This window comes from Buteo buteo, chromosome 6 (assembly GCF_964188355.1).
Source record: "Buteo buteo chromosome 6, bButBut1.hap1.1, whole genome shotgun sequence".
Lineage (NCBI taxonomy): Eukaryota > Metazoa > Chordata > Aves > Accipitriformes > Accipitridae > Buteo > Buteo buteo.
The window spans coordinates 12,586,760-12,608,498 of NC_134176.1; the positions used below are offsets into that span (position 1 = coordinate 12,586,760).

Genomic DNA, 21,739 nt, shown 5'->3' on the forward strand with positions numbered 1-21,739 from the left:
TTGAAGGCATAACTTGGGTTGAAAAATCTGCTGCATGATTTATCAGAAACAACTTGCTTTAAAATTATATCAACTTAATACACCAAAGTCTCATCTCTGAAATCACCAAGTAGTAATCAAAAAATCTTGCTGTCTTAAAAGTTGTCAGCCTTTTTTTTCCTTTTCTTTTTTTAAACCTAGACCTATCAACGGATGTTATTCTTTTCCACTCTCTTAAACAAAGAGATACTCGTTTCCAATCTATTGAAATTTCAGAAGTCCAGCAAAATAGCAACAGATACTCTTCAAATCACAGTCTATCTATCTACTCTGCTAACTGGCAAGTGCATGAAGAATACTTTCTATATTGCCAATTTCTGGCAGAGTGCATCTGTGTTGACTCTTAATGAATCCAGCCTTGAAATCTAAGCAGAGGTACTACCCGTCTTAAAATTCTTCACCTCATCTTCCACACGCATAAGAAGAAAGCGTGTGAAGGCAAAGGTGTCCATGAAAAGCAAAATAAAAAAAGAAAAAAACCAAAAGCACTTCAAGAGGTTTATTATAAATAATTACAGGAAAACTGCCTTCTCAAGAATCCTCAAAATATTAGTTAATCTAATTTCAAAATGCAGCTCATCTTTAACAAAATAATCCTCCCAAGAAATTCTGAACACAGCAGAGAATAGAGTAAGCTGGTAAATGACACAGAATGCAACTTCAAGTATGGCTCTGCACTTTTTGAATTAATGTTGTAACGAAGTACTGCGGAACTAGAAATGGCTATCCCAGGAAACTGAGATCACGATATCTCACTTCCACAAGAAATTCTTTCCATTGTAACCAAAATAAGTTTTCTCAGCCTACATCCAATGCTCAAAAAAAAAAAAATCATCTATCTATCCTGTCTCCTATGGAAACTCACCCACATAAAACATTTCCTGCTCTTCCATTTTATCCAGTCAACCACTGCATACTATAAACACAGATAAGAAAGAATTACTTTTTCACACTGCCCTAAATACTAACCAAATTCTAGAAATTAATAACAGCAAGCAACATCATCGGAATATTTTATTTAACATTAAACTGCCTGGGCAATATTCATTCATGCACAGATTCCAACCTCTCACTAATCTTAAGTGAATTTTTCCACCATTCTAGATGATGTCTTCAGCTTTGTCTAAAATCATTGCTTCTTATTCAGGAAGAAAAAGGAAAAAAGGGCATAAGGGCAACTCTCTCGCCATTTTTATTTTATTATTTATCAGAACATGAGGGAAGACACAGACATTGTCCACTTGTTTAATGAAGTGATAGCAGGTTTAACTTCAGTGATTTCAGTGCTCGTACTGTATACTTCACTGCTTATATTGTATTTTCTATTACTAACATCTTGAAGTTTGGGAAAAGTGACAGGGGGGCACATTGTTAAGATTCTTCTATTAGAGGAAAAAACCTATTGAAACACATTGTAAATGGAATCTGGAAGAAAAAAAACAACACACAGAAAAAAAATAATTTAAAAAAACCAAACCACCACAACACGTGTGCTAGTATTTCTAGTTATAGTAAAGTGCATTCTAGTTTCCACATCTCTAGTAAAAATGTATTACTGAAGCTGAACTTTCAGGAGGAAAAAACAAGGTCTGGAAAAAGACATAGACCCTTAATTCAGACTTGTCAGAATGTTCAGAATCAGAACTTCACATTCACTTGCTATCTACAGTATTTTTTACCTTTACAAAAGGTTTTCATGGAAGAAACTGGTTTTTTTGTAACTGAAGATTTAAATTCTCAAAACATGTTTCCCAGCAATGTAAGAAAGGAAGGAACTTGTTGCTTCCTCTTGTAGTAAACGTAGGCTTTGGGAATACAATATTGAAGGCCAAGTCTATATAAGACACAAATTCCTTCTGGTGTATAATGGTATTTGTTTTTCCAGCTGCAAAGTCCCATTAAAAGATTCTTTTACCTGGAACTTGCATGCAACTGCCTAGTTTCTCTCTCTGATTGTGATTACTTTTCCATACATCAAACTATTTTATTATTTTGCCTTGCCAACCTTAAGTCTTGTATTTGCTGCCTGCAGGTTTTTATCAACTGTTATTCTGGAGGTTTCAGATCAATAGACATTGTTGACATCTTGAAAACAAGCCATCTCTACAGCACCAGTTCAGACAGGATACTACTATGGACAAAAAAAACCCACATACCTTTGAATGTTTCTCTCTTGCACTGGATTTTGTGAATTAACAAAAATCGATGAGGATGTTGTCCGTCTACAATATACTTAATGTGAAGATTGTAAGAGTACTTTACAAATTTTTCTGACCAAATTTCATATCACTACCCAAAAGCAAGCGTTTATCACTGTTACACAGCCAAAAAAAAGTTTAACACAGGAGACAGCAACCTTTCAAAGAAATTTCTGGTAGAATTGTACAGCACTGCTGCTGCTGAAGAGACATGTTAAAAATTGGTGCTTTCCACACCATCCACAAAGCCTCAGAAAGATTTCTGAGATTTGGAATATGAAGATGCCAGTTTTAGTTGAAAATTCTTTTTGCATGCTTAAAGCCAGAGGGCTCCTCTAGTTAATATTAATGAAATCGTGTTCACCTCTACCAAATAAATACTGAATAGAGCAATTTTGTTTAATGTATTAATGGCAATCTTACATTTAAACGTGCATTTTTATTTTTGAAAATTCAAACCTGAAAGCCTCCAGGTGTTGCACTAGAAACTAAATGAGAATCCTCAGAGATTCCTTGGAGAATTTATGCTGATAAAGACTATCTGCTTGCATTATAAAGATCCATGTAGGCACAGTCTAGCTATGCAGAATGCACAGAATAACTTCCAATTGGAGCAAATGCCAGATTTAAAAGTATGCAGAGGACAGTCACTGTAAGAGCAAGCAGCTTAAGTCCTAAGATTAGAGTTTAAAGGACAGAGAGTGCTGATTCCCCACTTTTTACAAATAACTTGTATCTAGGCAATGAAGCTTCCAATATTACAGCAGTGGTTTGGAATTTTTTTCCATCAATTCTACTGAGTGCTACATGATTTTAAGACTTTACCATTTTGTTTCCCCCTAAACTGTAAAATAAGCACTATATTGCTTACCCTTTATAGCATCCCTGGCCTGAAGTGTTTTACATCAGTAGAAAGTATTATTTTTAGACTCTTCTTCTAGTGAGATTTGTCACCAGTCTAAATCCTCCTAGAAGTCTGGATAAGAAGAAATCACCTGCCTGCCTTTCTTAGTCTCATAAGAGATTTTTTTTCATAATACTTCCCAACTAAACTGCAGCCCAATGCTTTATGATCTATATGAAACAATTTCAGGATCTGAAAACACTAGGTATAATATTATAGACAAACAGCTAGAGAGGTCAAGGTACCCTCATCTCTATATATAAAGGAGAACTACCACCTTAACATTATAAATGCTTTTGTGAAGAATCCTTTCTTCTAACTGCTTCACATTGTTCTGGAAGCTCTTGTAGTGCTGCCTTTAGAAGATCCCCCCCAAAGTGTAAGATTGAATCAAATTAAGAACATTTATAAATGTGCTTCCTACAATATAGCATAAAGTCCAAAAATACATGAAAAATGCCATAATATACATGCATGAAGCCAGGCACAATCCAGTTCTGGGATTCTTTTCCATAATTAAACAACCTCTGCAACACACTAGTGGATAGGCTCATAGCCTACAGCACAGACATCATGTCATCATTTCATTCAAGCCTAGGAGTATTTGCTTTCAGTAGACATAGTTGAAAGTTTTCTAGCAACATACAACAGTTGGAGGAAAAAGAAAAAAAGAAAAAAAAAAAGGTAGCTCCTAAGCATGTTAAGCATGATCCCCGCTTCCTCTATTCCTCTGCTAACCCTAGAAGCAATTATTTTGAGGCCAAGAGCAAAAAATTCCTGCTGTTATCTCAGATTAGTGAGTTCTGTAGGTTAATCATACAGTATCAAAAATCAGTTTTTCCTTGCTTCTTTTGTTTTTTTAATCTTCCACTTTTCAAGAGAGTTATTCAGAGGAAAAAAAAAAAAAAGAATTATTAAACTAGGTATACGTAAACTCATGCTGTACTTTTTTTTCCTTTATATAGTTTTAGTAATTTATTCTCCCAGGTATTGATTGCACCAGAGTTTTTACTAATCACACCTATCACCAGCATAGCTGTCAGCAAATAAGTATAAGTGAAGGTTATCCCATTTTGGAACAAGGATACATTTTGTTATCAATCCAAACAGCTTCTGTGTCTTGCTGAAGTAAGGGATTTCACTAGTGCACTTACAGAGGATAGAGCACCAACAACAGCTGTAATTAAGGCAAATCCACAGTATCTTAAATTCAGCTGAATGAGGACAATCCCAATTTTCTCTCTCTTCCCACATGAAAATTTTAAGTCTTTAATGGTATGTCATCACCCCTTTTTTTTTTTAAATCATGTCCAGATACATTTTTTTTTAAAAAAGTGGCCTAAGCTGAATATTATATGCAAGTAAGAGCTCATCTCTATTAATACAAACTTCTTGTACTCATATACTATCCTTTATAAAGCCCCCTTTTTTCTCTCATCTGCTGAGTTTTGACCAGTAGTTTCAATCAAGCCTGCCAGTACCACATTCAAGTTTTACCTTGAAGCACAACATAAAAGTCAACAACACAGATTTTTGCAATATATATTACTGGCATCTATCTTTCATCATAGCAGCAGTGCAATGCAAACCAAGCATTGCACATGAAATTCAGACCAAAGTCATCAAAGTAAATGCTCATCCTCACAAAAAGTTGTAATACATTTTCAATGTAAGGAGGAAATATTATGTGTATGACTAGATAGTGAATTAAAAACAAAGCAAAAAGGAGATTTCCCGTAAAGTTCAAGATGACAGGTAGGTAAAAAAAAAAAATATTCCATGAGTCCTAACCACCTACTTCAAAGCTGTAAAAAGACTGTTCAGGTAAAATGTTCTCCTCTATACAAATACCCATGCTTTAGTAGAAAAAATAAATAAATCATGAACTACTACATAAATGTAATAGCAATTTGTCTCCTAACCATTAGCTAGCAAGCTCATGAAGTTTGGATCGAGTACAGCCCAGTTTAGCCATGCACTCAAACAAAAGGCAAAAGAAACCTATGAGAGAAAGTACATCAAATCTATAATTCCAAATAAATCTCTCTCCTTCAAAGTTTATCCAAGGCTCTCAGAATTTTCATGCTTGACAAATGCAAGATTTTTCCCAGCAGCCAAAAAAAGTTATATTAAAAACAAAAGCATCAAGGAAGAATTTTACTGTATCACAGCCACACAAAGCAGTGGCAGTGTCACCAAAGAATTTGACATAGATGTGAATACAGCTTCAAGCAACCACAAGTCAAGTTACAAGCACTAGAAGATTAAAGGTGAGTCTCCAAACTAGTAGTAACATAATTCCATAAAATATATGTATTTTCTTACAATCTACTCTTCAGAAGAGGTTCATATTAAGAACAGGTTACAAGACCCTTTTCCATTTAAATACCTCATCAGTATCACAGCTGCTGTCAGAATGGCATCAAGGTTGAAACCCTTGATAGTTCTTGTCTTCTTCCCAGCCCAGCCTTTGCTCTTACTCACTGCCTCTTCCAACCTCTTCACTAGCTATCTGCTACCAGGTAAACTCTCTATCAGTCTGGAAATTATATACTCCTTCTCACATAACAGTTCTCCTTGACAGACAACTGAAGAGACTACAATATTAAAAGGGGAATTGTTAGTTTAAAAAAGCTTTTGATTTCCAGTTTGTGCAACAGTTTTCTTGATCAAATCTGTACACTTCTTTTCTTCACACACTAACACCTCTCCCTTCCCCCAAATTTGGAAGACTTTGCTTACTTTTCCTGTGTTTTATTTGAATCTCATTTGATCTGCAGGTTGAGGATAAAGGAGAATAGGCTTTCTCAATGCTCTGTTAGAGTTCTCTTTACTCTTGCCAATAAGGGGAGCTTTGCTATAGTCTGCCCGGTTTCTTTCTTTGCCCTAAAGAAAGAAAAGTTTAAGTTATGTTACCTTCATTGAAAAACCCTGTAACAGGCTTCTCAGCATTTGTAAAAAGTTAGTCTAATGAAACTGAGGAAGTACCAAACTAATTTTTAATAATAACGTAAAGAACATTACAGGTAACATACCAACATGTGATTTTTCAACCACCGTTTTCCTCTCCTCCACTATTGTTCAGAAAGGACTCTCAACAACACAACATTACCGAAGGACATGCACAAAGTAAAGATCACAGCTAATTTTTCCTGCCTTCACACACTCAAAAACTTCTCCACCCAGACACATTACATGTCATTACAGACTATACAAAATCTTCCAAGCAGTACCATTTTCTTGGTAACAGTCTGTTAAATTCCATTTGGAAACATCAGCCCAATTCTGGGAAAGTAACTAATTGTTCTACAGAGCGTTTCTTGAAAAAAACACCCCATGACAATATTCAAACCAAAAAGCAACCTGATTTGGTTTTAGAAGAAAGCAACCTGATTTGGCCAAGCTTGTTTGATCCTGGAATTTTTACAAGCACAGAGAAAAAGGGGAAAGGAGTCTGAAAGCATAATTAATACAAATCTTCATCAATCTCTATCTATATGCATTCCTAAATGTTGATAGTAAAGTTTAAATACAACCATGCTACAACAACGCCCAGGCCACCAGTAGACTAAATCTTAAGTCCCCACAGTTTCTCTCATATTTACACTTCAGCAACAACATTTTGTAACCACGTTGCAGTAACCTCACCTGACTATTTATAATATATACAGTCAAACCACATTTTTGCAAGAATTTTAGTTTCTCAACTCGTCAATGAAGTTTGCATCCACCTACCACAGAGTCCAACAGTGCCAGTGAACTCTGACAAATCTGAGCAGCTATTCCGTAGTGCCAGAGCAGCGATGTTCCCAGATGACACTAAGCAGACCAGCACCAAGGGCCCACCTCGGCAGCGTGTTCCCAGCTGTCATCCTGCACAGAATGCTGCGAAGATGGATCAGCCTCAGCAGTTACACAGAGCTGGTTATGGAAGTTCAGACAGTCACAGAATTGCGTACCTGCCAGTAAATGTGATGGGCTCTCATTCCCATTATCATGTCTAAAGTAAGTGGCTTGGTAACATGAGACCAAGACAACATTTATCTAGTCCTTTTATTTATCTACTTCCACAGCTATAGGTGAGTCTTTTTTGTGGCTTTCTGATTTTTTGATCTTTGTCACATGCTACAATTCACCTTTGGTCCTCAGGGGGTAGAAAGGAAAGGCTACTGCTACTAATAAAGTAACAGCCACGCTACTTTGGACCAGAATCATATTAAGTAATAGGCTCATGAGCAGTTACAGACTCTGGCAAAAGAAACACACTGGCCAAAGAAAGCCCAATCTGGCTCATTCTAGAAACAAAGCAGCTGGAAAAATAGCCCAGCTCTGAGATTTACAGAAAACTAGAGGAATGAACTCTTACATACAAAAAGGAGATCTGCAACTGTACAACACTTTCCCCACCCAAAGAGTATATAAATTGCAAATCACCCATAATTCTTACAGATGTCATGAATTAAGTATGAATTTCTGTAATAAACATTTATACAGTAACTCAGCAAGAAATTTAAGTTCTAAAGCTCTTTCAAGCTCCCCTCCTGAGTTTAGACACTAATTATGACTGCCCTGGTCACTGTCCATTCATATTCTTAGCTATAAAACTAAATTTAGAGCAGAGAGTTTTGTACTTCCAGCCTCTCCTTTCTCTCCCAACACAACAGCAATCCCTTCTGATTCACAGAGGATTCAGGCACCTCCAAGGTTTCATTCTTACTGAAAAAGTGCACTCCACAGCTAAACAGCAGCATTATGACAGTGCTATACCCTTTAAATTCTGGCATTAAAAAAACATCCAAAGACATGGATAAGACATAGAAAGGATTGGGTTTTTAGCTCTTAAGATTATCATAAAAAGAGGGACATTCCCAGAACACTGTTCTTGAAAACAATTCCTTATTATATTAGATAATCAAAGTGAAAACTGACTACAAAAAGAGATTTTAATATATATGAAGTACAAGTAACTGTTTGTCAACTTTAATATACTAGATAATTCAAGGAATTTATTACAATGAATTTCAATGAGTTACAAGCAATAAAAAAGGTAATCAAAACTTTTACTTTCCAACAGAATGCAGTTATTGTTGCATGCTACAACATGCAGAAATTACTTCTATTATCCTTTATGTGTTAGGCAACAAAAAGTACCTTACCTTAATTCTCCACTGTCTGAGCACAGAGGATTAAAAACAAAGTATTAGGCAGAAACTGGAAGTGTTTCATATCAAGAAAAAAAACAAACCACTGCATCAATAAACTTAATGGCTGTCCAGCATGCCATGCACACACTAGGGACACTTAATGAAAACTTATCCACACCCTTCTTTTGCAAGCAGTCAGATCTCTGAATTGGAAACCTGAAGGCACCCGTTCATTACCTCCTGCTCCAAAATGCAGATTTCAGCAACACAACACTGCAAAAGGAATCACCATAGCTTGATTTTCCTTCCTAGTAATTCCCTCCTTGCCAATTACTGCACTGCAGTCCTTCTGAGGGCTATGCAAAACGCAAACAGGGGAGGACTAAAAGAGCCAGGGAAAGAAACACAGTTACAGAAAAGTTCATTCAAATCACCTCAGGTCTTACTAGTTGTGGGCTGAAAGGAATAAACTGCAGAGTTTGGTGGGATCTCTTAGGATTCTCTCTGCTGTTTCTCCTCTTGTGTTCCTGCCTTTCTTTTCCTTCATTTTTCATAGGATAAGTTTGGGATCTTACTTTGTGGCAAAACTAGAGGGAATTGGGGAAAAAAACATAAACCATTTTTAAAATTTTTAAGTTGTTTCTTCTATTTAGTGACTTCACTGTTTATAAGTTACATTAAAGCAACCTTTTATTCTCATAACCTCTAATATTTTAGAGGGTTAAAAAACTAAAGAAAAAAAGTCTTTTAAGGTTTGGGGTGTTTGGGGCTTTTCTGGGTCTGGGGCAAAACGTAGTGGTGCTGGTGGGTTTTTTTGCTTTTGCTGCTTAAATCAGGGAGTTTAGTCAATTAACTATTTTAATACTTGGATGCTTTCCCTATACAATTAAAACTGCCGTGATTACACAGCAGCGGCATTTGTGAGACAAATGCCCAGCCGGCATTTGTAATGCCCAGCAGGGGCATTTGTAATTATTTCCCAAGTGTTCCACAACAGCAGCTAAAGAATACATCTGAATATTAAAGAAGCTTTCACAGAAGGGTTGAGCATTGGAAGGGACATCTGGAAATCATCTAGTCCAATCCCCCTGCTCAAGCAGGATCAGCGAGACCCCGCTGCCCATAACGGTGTCCCATCAGGTTTTGAGTATCTGCAAACACAGTGACTCTACTACCACTCTGGGCAACCTGTTGCAGTGTTTGAGCACCCCCACAGTCAAAGTTTTTCTTGTGTTTAGATGGAATTTTATGGGTTTTTTAATTTATGCCCATTGCCTCTTTGAACACTAGAAGTCTAATTTTTACTTGGGTTCACTTTTTTTTTCTCCCCCACCTCGCTTCTTCATTCTCCACAGCTGCATTTAAGAGCTAAGGGAGCAACAATGAGTGCTGAGTGTCAATCAGCCAGTTGTTGACTCTTTTGCAACAATAGGCTCATCACTGCTCCTTCCCTCTGCATCCTGCGGAGCAAGGCTCAAGGCCAGATCTTTTAGCCCATAGCAGCCCAGCTGCCTACCATCAGCAACCTATTATTCCTTGAGATCCATGGATCTTCCACGGAGGAAGATCCTACCCAGTCTTTTCTGGTTTGGCCTCACTGAAACGTTAGGCGGGGCTGAACACATGCCGACAAGGACACAGAAAGCTCAGAAACCTCCAGCCGCAATTCAGCACTTCTCTACCTTCTGCTGCAACCCTGCCAAGAGAAGGGGCAGTAGCCAGCATTCAGAGCACATTGTATGGGGCTAAGAAGAAAGGAAATGGGTTTGGGTTTTGGCTCACAGCAGTGAAAAGGTTGGTTGGTTTTTGTGGTGTGTTTCAACAAGGTTTATGCTGGCCTTTTAAAGAAAAAGTAATGGGCAACATAGGTACAGACTCGCAGATATAATGAACATACCTACTACCCACTCCCTCACCCACATATGGGAGAAAGATTAATTTCTCACAGCTGTGCCCAAGTCCTTTGCTTACTCTTCATAGAGGCTCCTGAGTTTCCATGCACTGAAACAGCAGGTTTACTTTTTTTTTCTTTTCTAACATGGCTTAGTTAAAATTGAAATTCCTGTAACGGACAACATATACTCAGTTTAGGTTCCCAAACAAAGTTTTAGTTAGTTTTATTTTAAGTTTGTCTCTGCTGAAAATAATTTATTTAACACTAAAGGTCATCTTCAGTTTCAAATCTCTTCTCTGGTTTGTAGACCAAACATCATATACCACATTTGAAAAATACGATAATGAATTGAAAAGGGAAAAGGCATGTTGGCTTTGAAACAGAAAAAAATCAGAAGAGCTATCAGAGCCTTTCTGCATGACTTAGAGTACTTCTGTACATTTCTATTCTCCTGTGTTGAGGAACAGATATAATGCCTCCTTTCTCTGATCTTACCTGGACACCTACCAAGTTCCCATCTCTTCACATACTTGTATAAATATTACCTTGTATAACAGGACTTCAGTCTTAAGCTGGGAACCGCCAAAAGTTAAAAAAAAAAAAAAACTAGTAATAAGGAACACCAAACCATAATTGTATCCTGGTAAAGCTGGGGGGAGGGAGAACAAAAATATCCCTTTCCCCTAAAAATGCAACATAGTATCTTTCAGTTTCCTCAGTTAGTTTAAAACTAGTGCCTTAACAACACTTTTTAACCTGTTTTGCTTCAGGACACTGAAGACAGCCACGTGCAGCCTAGTTGCTTTCTGGCTGGGATTCACACACTATCGAGGATGCATACAGCATTTCTTAGGAAAAAAAACACCTAGCACTAAGTTAGAAAATGGGGCCAAGGAAGAAAATCTTACAGAAAGATAGCAAGTTTGTTTCATAAATTGTTCGAGGTCCCGTGTATTCTTGGTGGGAGGGTAAGACAGAAAGAGAAAAGGCCAAGATAGCATCCAACCACTCCAGCAGACTATTTCCTCCTCCTGCACCCTTCAGGTGCTACATCTAGATCACAACCTAGAAAGGACTGTTATGTGAATCTACAAAAAAAGAACTTACTGTAACAAGAACATGAACTTCTGTGTATAAACAGCATCATTAATTACATAATTTATTACTTACGAGAAGTTCTTAGTCATGGCACTTAACATACTGTCTATTGTTATTATAGCAAAAAGCTTATTTTTACCCCTTTTCCACAAATTTTGAAAAAGCCTCTCTACCTTCCAGCTTTTAAAGCTGCACCTACTCTGAGGAACAGGCCATAGAGCAGTCCCAGAGCATCACCTGCTGCTACTCTCTAAAGACACAATCCCTATCACTCACCTGAAGGACTGAGGAATTTCCTATGTGTCAAGAAGTTGAAAGGAGCATGTTTCACTTCTTTTTTTATCCATTCCTAATTTACAGCTTAAACTGAAGGCAAAAAGGACTACTAACTTTTTTGTAGAAGCATCATTTCTTTTCAAACTCCAGAAAAAGTAGAGCGGAACAAGGAAGTAAAGCACAACCTCAAACATTTAATGTACTGTTCTAAAAGCTTCAGGAAGTTTTCTCTTCTTGCAACTAAGGTATACTGTAGTTTCCCGAATTGGGCTGTGGCTGACTGAGGAAGCTGGCTACCACCTGTGAGAGTTCTAATCGTATTTTTTAAGCTATTTGAAATAAAAATAAAAAAAAAAATCTTTCCCTCAGATGTTTAATAAAATTGAGATAATTTGCTTACCTTTCTCACAAATACAACAGAACTGATAAAATGAAACAAAAGTTTATAAATAAACAAACCTCCATATACTATCAGCCAAATTAATTCCATCAGGCAAAGAGTGCAGAAGAACTTGCTAAATAGTCCATTCTGATTGTGTGGAAGACAGAATAAGAAAGAGCAAGGCTGTAAGTGGGTTTACTTAGAGAAATAAGAATGAAACTTGTTTGACTTCTGAGGTATCACCCTCATTCATAACTAAAGCAAGTCCAGGCACTGAAGATGATTTGTAAAATTAATACAATCAACTTAAAGATGTGAAAACACAAAGGAGAACAAGGTACTTTACAGTTTCATGCCATGATACAAATACTACTTCTACCAAAAAAAAACCCAACAAAAAACCCCAACTCACACAACTTTCATGAGGTTTCTAAAATGTACATATCACAAAAATATATACAGCAGAAGAATTGTTGCTACCTACCTGTTTACATGAAAAAAATTCACAACACAAACCACAGTGACACACAAGACAGCAGTCTGTGCTTCCAATGGATTAATATATTGTCTCCCACTGCTGAGAGCTGGTCTTGATTCAGTTAAAGCCTAAGCACTCAGGCTTTCCTGCTGGGAAAGAAACAAGTAAGGTCGGTTTCAAGCATCTCCTATTAATATACAGAAACAATTCTCACAAGCCTGAAGGCAGAAAAGAGAAATAGTAGGTTAAGGTTGCACGAAACCATAACAAACTACAGCAAATCAAAAAGCTGCACTGAGATTTATCAGTTCACTAGAAAATTCATTGCAAAAGTCTATTTACTTCATGGAGGAAGTCACCACTGCCACCACTTAGTGAGTCAAGCTAGTCTGCAAGAATGTTTTACATAATGGGAAAATTTTTCTTGGCCAGAGGTTCACAGTGTTCTTAAATTTCCAGAAACTGCAGATGTAAAGATACTTCTGTTAACCTAAACCAAAACCAAGAAAAGAAACTATCTATCTGAGATGCATGCTCCATTTCACAACACAGGTCTAATTTTACTAGCTACTGTACTTCAACCTATTCAGCATAGGAAAGATTTACACTCCGATATAAAAGGAAGGAAATATGAACATTGAAAACACAGGTAGTTTTAATACTACCACAAAATGGTATTAAAATATATTGGCTAGGACATCATCACCACTTCTAAACTGTGATACTGAGAACTGAAGCAGTTTAAGTTACCAGTTTTATTCTTGTAGAAAATTCATACTAGTGAAACAATTGGAATGGATTTACAAGAAAGCACGATACCATCTTATTTCTTCCATTTTCACTTTACTGTGAAATAAAAGCTAACGAGAGCCTAGAATCCCTACAGTCAGTAATGAACTGAAAGGTGTTCTTTCCTTCTTTTAGCGGTGAAAATATGCTACACCACCACTATAGCATAAAATCCAGTTCACTCAAAGTAAAGTAGCTTGAATGAAAGAATCTTTCCTCAGTTTTCAGAGGGCTAATAACAGCTTAAAGATTGTATTTAAAATTAAAGAGTGAATTCAAAACATCTCACAGCTCAGATATTATTCACCTTATTCTGCTAAAAATAATCAATTTAAAAATACAGATTGTTCAGATTATATTTTAGTTGCTGCTTTTAAAATATTTTTAATGATACTTAAGAGTAAGCCTGTTTTTTTAATTATACAACTTGTTGAAAGCTGGAAATTGAATAAATATTTTTAATTAATGCTGTGGCTCATAAATACCTAAGTATTAGGATTTAGAGCTCTAAAACAGACTTTAAATTACAAAACTGATCATAAACTAAATCCTACTATGTAAAGTCTCAAAAGCACAAACACCACATTTGTTTTAGTACTGAAGTAGTACAACTCTCTTACCATGACAGTGCAATACAACTTTCCTAACAGAACACAAAGCATTGTGTTTGTGGGGTTGGGGGGAAGTTTAGAAGCCCAAATTCAGAGAGTTAAATTCATCATCTTTTACCAGCTCCTGGTGTTAGGGCTCCATAATGCAATGTATGAACAACTGTTTCTGTGGTCCTTTTTTTTTATTTTACTTACGGTGATGCAAATCCTTTAAAAAGCGTTCTGTCCTACTGAAACAGTCTTTCAACCCTACAGTACATTAAGACATTCTATCTCACTTTTCTTCTCACAGACAATTTACTTTACCTATATATCTGCCAGCAAAAGCCACATTTGTGATTATGCACATTTTGTCTTAGTTGATGATAACAGAAGAAGGAATGAAAGAGGCCTTCTGACTCCAATAACTATATGCTCCTTTTTAAACTGAAACCTAGTTAAGGGGGCTGTCTCCACTGCACGACAGAACAAACTTGTAATTACGGAAAGAGAAAAGAAAAAAGCATGCAAAACAACAAAAAGCATGTTTCTTTCTGTTATCTGGTGATGCACTTATTCATTTGAAGGCCTAAATTCTATCCCTGGAGCATACAGACCACAACCAGCAATACAGCTGCATTGCCCAAGTAAAAAGCAACATCTCCATGTTGTAATGGCCAAAGCAATCTCTGGGAACCATCCTGAGGACCCAAAGGTGTCCACCAGTTCACACAGAAAACAGACAGTAGTACAGTTTTTTAAGTTCCCCAGGACAGCTAAGCACTTCTCACCCGCAACTAGAGTTTTCTTGTCAGTCTTGATAGTGCTGTACTTACATGGACTGCATCATCTTTATCCACATACTGAATACCAGTCCTCACCCTCCATGAAGTGGCAGGCTGCGCTCCCTGTATGCCTTATCAAAAAACCACAGCCAGAACAATACTGGTTTTGTGGTCTGCCTTAGGTTTTCCACCTAAGGCAATTACTACACTTCAAATCACAAGAGTAAGCACAGCTCTTCCTAGGGCATTAGACATCTGGAAATCATGCTGGAGCAAGCTTAATCCGCTATTTTGCAAGATGGCCCTGCAGAGATCAGAACCCTTGGAGCTACTGTCGTAAACTAAGGTCACACCATGAAAACAATTTCCTCAATTCAGATAGCAATATAATGCTATAGAGGCTTCAGTTGTTCTTGTCTAACAATATGGTTCAGGGAAAGACCTGAGTACAGTAATCCAAAACACAAAATGCACAATGCAAATTAAAAAAAAAAAAAAACAAAAAAAACACAAACAAACAAACAAACAAACAAACCCCCCCCCCCAACACACAAAAAAACCAACACCCCTACACACACAAAAAAACCCCAAACTAGACCAGAGGCAAAAGATGGATTAAAAAAAAAATACATCCTTGCAGCGGCAACAAACAGCTATGTTCTAGCCTATAGTCCAGCCCCTGATCTAGTTCTCTGGTGAATGGAAAAAACGAAAGGATGAAGGCAGACAGAACAACACTACACACCTGAAAGACTCATTTTTTTTCTGTAATGAAGACTTCTATCCGTCTACAGTGCTCTGCTTGTGGACATTAGAAGATAAAGCCCCCTGTTTAAGAACACTTAAAGAGTTCTCTACTGACATATTGACTTCACAGACTTTATACCTCCAGTCTGACTATCTGCAAGTCTGAATATGGACTGGAGACAACCCTGAAGCCTTCTGTGTTTAGACAACCACCAGAAACAATTACATTTGGGCAAACCGCAGCAATGGTATTACTGATTTAAAATGTGTAACATTCCAAGATCTATTTCCCCTATGCATTTCTGCTCATTCAGTATTGATAGTAGGACAGTTTTATCAGTTAACATAATCCTGAAAAGTCATCAGCCTGATATCAATTCTCACCCCGCCTGCTTTTCCAAAGTTAATTTGGACTAACTAGTTCTGCCACAGTCACAGCCTCTCACAAAGAGGACTGACCACACACCCTCAGGGGTCGGTACTGGGACCGGCGCTGTTTAACATCTTTGTCGGTGACATGGACAGTGGGATCGAGTGCACCCTCAGCAAGTTTGCTGATGACACCAAGCTGTGTGCTGTGGTCGACACGCTGGAGGGAAGGGATGCCATCCAGAGGGACCTTGACAGGCTTGAGAGGTGGGCCTGTGTGAAACTCATGAAGTTCAACAAGGCCAAGTGCAAGGTCCTGCACATGGGTCAGGGGAATCCCAAGCACAAATACAGGCTGGGCGATGAGTGGATTGAGAGCAGCCCGGCAGAGAAGGACTTGGGGGTGTTGGTTGTCGAGAAGCTCAACATGAGCCGGCAATGTGCACCTGCAGCCCAGAAAGGCAACCGTATCCTGGGCTGCATCAAAAGAAGTGTGGCCAGCAGGACGAGGGAGGTGATTCTCCCCCTCCACTCCACTCTCATGAGACCCCACCTGGAGTGTTGTGTTCAGCTCTGGGGCCCCCAACATGAGAAGGACATGGACCTGTTGGAGCGAGTCCAGAGGGGGGCCACAGAAATGACCAGAGGACTGGAGCACCTCTCCTGTGAAGACGGGCTGAGAGAGTTGGGGTTGTTCAGCCTGGAGAAAAGAAGGTTCTGAGGAGACCTTATAGCAGCCTTCCAGTACCTGAAGGGGGCTTACAAGAAAGGTGGAGAGGGACTTTTTACAAGGCCATGTAGTGATACCAGAAGGGTTAACGGCTTTAAACTGAAAGAGGGTAGATTTAGATTAGATGTAAGGAAGAAGTTCTTCACTGTGAGGGTGGTGAGGCACTGGAACAAATTGCCCAGGGAAGCTGTGGATGCCCCATCCCTGGAATTGTGCAAGGCCAGGCTGGATGGGGCTTTGAGCAACCTGGTCTAGTGGAAGGTGTCCCTGCCCATGGCAGGGGGGTTGGAACTAGATGATCTTTAAGGTCCCTTCCAACCCAAATCATTCTATGATTCTATGAGTCTTTGAGTGTCTGCAGAAAGAATGACCCAGTCACCACTTAGTCTCATCCTAGTTATTGAAAACAGATTAATATCCTACATTAGTTTAGAACAATGGAAGCTGAACTGTTCTGTACTAATTAACAGCCATTATATGCTGGCCTTTTTACTCTTGCAGTTAACGTCTGGATATGTAGGGTGGTTTCACTGGAGGCCATAAGGAAACAGCATCTCAGAAGTCACTTGTATGCACTACAACAATAAAGGTTTCTTAAAGAACATTTCTATCTACAGGAAAAAATTACTAGAGACCAGAAGAACAAAGAGACAACAGCAGTTTAAGGACCATATCATATAGGATCAGGGAGCACTTACAGGGAGTAAGGCCATATAGAAACATGTATTATTAAAACGCTCTCTAAACGCTCTTGTTTCTATTTTACCTATTGTATGTCATACTTGGCAACAGGCTCTGATGCTTGAGTCCTAATGACTAACTACAGCCATTAAGATATTGCTACATCTTTGTTTGGCCTTCCCACCTCTCCATTTGGAATTTACTACACTTGTGGTAGTAAAAAAAAAAAAAAAAAAAAGGGGGAAAAAACCATAACGCACATGGCTCCTTGGGTTCCTTGCTTTTTACAGTTCACTTCGCAATGTCTTACAACATAAAACTCATGTTCACTGGTGGTTTAAACACTACCCAAGGTACAAAGTGAGTTCTAGCACACTGCAGCTCTGGGTCTACTCTAAGAGTGGCGGAAATACATGATTTCATTTCAGTGTTGGTAACAGCATCAAGACTGACACATTGCATCTAGTCTTAACAGCAGGTTCAGGCATTTCATTTAAGATAATACAAGAGGCTGTAGGCCAAGTACTTTGAAGCTCAATGACATCTTGAATTGGATTCAGTATTTGAAATCAGGAGAAAAAGAGAAACTGAAGCTGCTTCCTTGGTTGCAAGAAAAACATAGGCCATATGAAAACTTAAGAGCAGTGAGCTACCCAATGTCACTGACCCCATCAAGGCCTGTTCATTCTGAACTGGAGTTCTGTTCTCCAGAATACTTACAGGGGTTCCCAGTTTGGTATCCATTTGCAAATGTACTAAATTTGTTCTCTATTATTCAGTCCTTAAAGTCCCTGTTGGAAAATTTTAACTATCTCAGGAGCCAATACAGATGTCTAGGCAATATTACCCAAGAGGATGACAGTTACCTGCATCTTCCTGCTCGCTTTTCCAATCCCTTGCATGCTACCCTTGCAGCCATGTCATTTAAACTAGATTGTTTCTCCTCAGTCCCCTAGACCCTTCATCAGGATACAGAAAGAATTGTGATAAAATACTATGGACAAATTTCTAATGGCCCTTACCATCATTTTGTTATCTTGCAGATGTTTATAAACAAAACATTTATTCTAGTTTCTCTGGAAAATAAATTTCGTTACTCAGTTTCACATCACTTTTATCACAGAAAACTAATAACAAGATCAAGTACAAAAACCCTTTTGAATTGCATTTAACCTCAATCAATTATCCCAAACAGATGTGAAAGAGTTAACAGCTAATTGAGTTATGCATTATATCAGTTGGTTCGTCTAAAGTAGATAGAAGAAAGAAGAATTAATTACTTAATTTCTCTTGGCATCAACTTTTGTCACTTTTCCCTCCATATTGGCTACTGGACCAATGCCCTCTTACTGCTCAAGACCATAGGAAAAACATCTTCTCATTATCCTTTCATCTCCCATGTTAGTTTAATATTGTTCTATGGCTCAAACACTCCAATCTTCTCCCTACACACTTATGCCATTCTTTCTTACTCATCTTTAATACTATCACCTCGATTCATACAATTTCTTCTCAAATTTCAGATTGTTGGCAATGTACTGATTTAGCCAAAACAGTCTGTTGCTGCGTGTCATTGCAAAAGAAAATAAAAATTACTAACTCAAGTTTGTTCCCTAAAAAAAGATAACTTTACTGAATTCCTTCTTCTTAAGACTAACATGCTTCCTATGGCTTCTTACCTACAAATCTTCTGAAATTTTGTTGTTGTCCTTATTTTGCTGTTCTTCTCTATTTTGCTGTTCTTCCTCCCTCACTTCGTAGAAATACCGAGTTTTATCAGTTCAAGTTAATCTTTCACAAGCTGCCTCCTTCTTCCATCTTTTTAGCAAGCTCCTTCCTCTCTTGTTCAACATTAAATCAAGACAAGCATCCGTATTTACTAACAAGAACTTTCCTGTACATCAATGAATTCTTGCACAGGAGCGCATGTCCCATGCGCCTTTCTCAAAAGATACCTGTGCAAATAAAATCCTTCATTTACGCCAAATCTCATGTTTGATCATTTGTTCATTTAGTATGTTTTTAAAACAGAAAATAAGCTTTACCATCCCACCCATTTTTGGTGGGTCTATCACAATACTGCTCTTATCACTCCCTAGACCTCCCCTCATTAGCTTCTACACCTAAAAATAAACGTAGGCATCCTTAATATGCTACAACACATTGCCACTTCTTCCCTGACTGTCCTTACTATGCCCTCTCTGATCAACATTCCTGTGGGATACGCTGTTGATGTCATTTTGACTGTAGGAACAATAGTTATTCCTCCTTCTGGAATCTAAGCACAGCAAAATACAATGACAAATCCTATTAATTGCCAAGTCTTAGCCTGTAAACTCAACCAGTTGAAAGTTGAGGTAGGAGGGAAGAAGCAAGGCTAGGTTTTGCTAATGTTTAAGTATTAAATAGTAATAGAGCCCAGAATACTATCACCCTTCTGTCTATACACTATCCTATGGCAATGTTAGAATCAAGACTTTCTATTCAAGGTGAACAAGCACAACTAACTTTGCCCAATTCATTTCCACCTTCGGTTTTGGCCTCTCTTAGCAAGCCAATCAAGTAACTGAAGAATAGCAAGTCCATATTTGATGTGAAATTGTATGGCTGGATGACATCATAACTGCTATCTTTTAATTGCCCCTTTAAGCGTCATTATTAGCAAGCTGTAAGTTATTATTAGCAAACTGATAAAACACTAATGGCCAAGTTCTCTCACACAACAGCTTGTCCATTTCTCCAGTTATCACATAACTGATAACTTTTCCTATTTGACTTATTCCAAAATGGATGATTAAGACCAAGAAGAATCATCCCTCTGCCTATTACTTCAACCTGCTAGATTTTGAGGAAATAACAGCACCTGGCAATCACACATTTTAACCCTGGCCAAGCTTAGAAAGTCAACAAAGATTTTAGCAAACTTCTCAATTTCTTTTTTTGAAAACAGAAGATTACATGTGAAGTCCACTGGCTGCTGCACACCGCTTCAACAGCTGTTAAACTCAGGCTAAGTCTGCTAAGCTAGGCTTCCCGCTGCTCGATCTGAAATTATTTAAACTTTCCAACCTCAAGAAGTGGATTTTTGCTAAGTTACTACTTCTTCAAAAGAAAAAAAATAAAAATCTGTTTCTTAAGAAAGATTTTGTCTCTTACATTTCTTGCTCAGTGCTATTTAATGCTGCTAAACTTTTTTGCTACCTGGTCATAATTATATTGATTCTTTAAATCACACTAAAATTACTTCTACTGGTAATATGACAAGAGCTGTGGCTTCGTGAACCCAGCCTGACTAACTCTATCACTCTTGACCAATACCATTTCTAAATTGGGGGGGGGGGGGGGGTTCTACTTGCAGCCCTGTGGTGCAGGAGAATTCAAAGACCTCAGCAACCTTGTCTTGCTATCTGTGAAGGAATCCTAACAGCAAGGAGTATTTAACAAATACACTTGCTAATGCATGGGGTTTTTATATAATATGCATCTCAACTCTAACTATTGCAGAACAAGTCAGGTGTCCAATTATGGGTGTTTAGTATAATTTTAGATGCCCTAAAATATCCAAGACATGCGCAGGACTGGCAGATAAGGGTTTGGCCATATGGACTGCACACTTTTGGAGCATCAACTTCAGACCATCTGGGATCACCTACAGCATTCAAGGTGGTACTCAGTGCCTCTGTGTGTAAGGCACCATCTTTGTTCCCTTAAGTTTTTCTAAAAATCACTAGTGAATCAGGGCTCAGGCAAAGGAATACTATCATAACATGTTTAAGTTAAAATACTGCTCTTTAAAAAGAAATGGTAGTGGAAAAGGGTCATCAAGATGACAGGAACTCAAATACTAGATTCATGAGGGTGTTATTGCTATAACAGTCAGTCTAAATAATTTTTGGATTTTTAAATCAAGTATTTCTTGACAATATATTTCTTTAATACTGCAATATCCCCATCTACATGATGGCAGGGCATGAACATAACACAGAGTCAACACTTAAAACAGATGAGAGCGACAACAGAGGCAGCTGCTAAAATCTAAATCACCCATGCAAAAAGCCTATGATTTATTTCTTCCATACCTCCTTCCCATGGAGACAGCCTGTCTTTTTAGTATCTTATCTATTCATTTCAGACTAAAAAAAAAAAAAAAACCACAAACAAACAAACAAAAAAACCCACAAACAGCAAGTTTGCATGTATCCCTGCCTTTGGAAAGTATTTTAAAGAGAAGTCCTTTAAAAAAAAAAAAAAAAATAAAATACAGCCATGAAAACAGTTCTCGGCAGAGGTCTGCTTCCATTAGGTATATAAATATTTCAATCCCAGCAGCACCATCTAATGGAGAGCTTACCAATTTTTCCCCTTCTTTAACATGACAAACATTTTATTTTGGAGGTGTTAACAACTGATACTTTAACACATGGCCTATTTAATACTCTATAAAAACTGATTAGCTACAAGAGAAGCCAAATCATTTCTCCATAGACAATAGACACTCCCTTTTTTCCCCACAAACATTACATTCACACACAAATTTATTAAGTACAACAGGATGTTTGTTTAACCAGGAGATAAAATTTTAGTAAGATTTTAGTTAGAAACACTTTAAAAAAAAAACCAAAACAAAACAAAAGC

General features: G+C 37.8%; 1 protein-coding gene across 10 annotated transcripts in view; it reads right to left on the reverse strand.

Moving 5' to 3' along the window:
* Window positions 1-21,739, reverse strand: part of TRAF3 (TNF receptor associated factor 3) — a 74,655-nt gene that overhangs the window by 44,322 nt on the left and 8,594 nt on the right. For 6 of the 10 annotated variants that reach the window (XM_075029799.1, XM_075029800.1, XM_075029792.1 and 3 more), the window contains exon 2: window positions 12,420-12,562. The exons of 3 other annotated variants lie outside the window; for them this stretch is intronic. The gene's annotated coding sequence lies outside the window, so the exon portion shown is untranslated. The remainder of the gene's footprint in view (window positions 1-12,419; window positions 12,563-21,739) is intronic. One more of the 10 variants, XM_075029794.1, reaches the window with a different exon arrangement.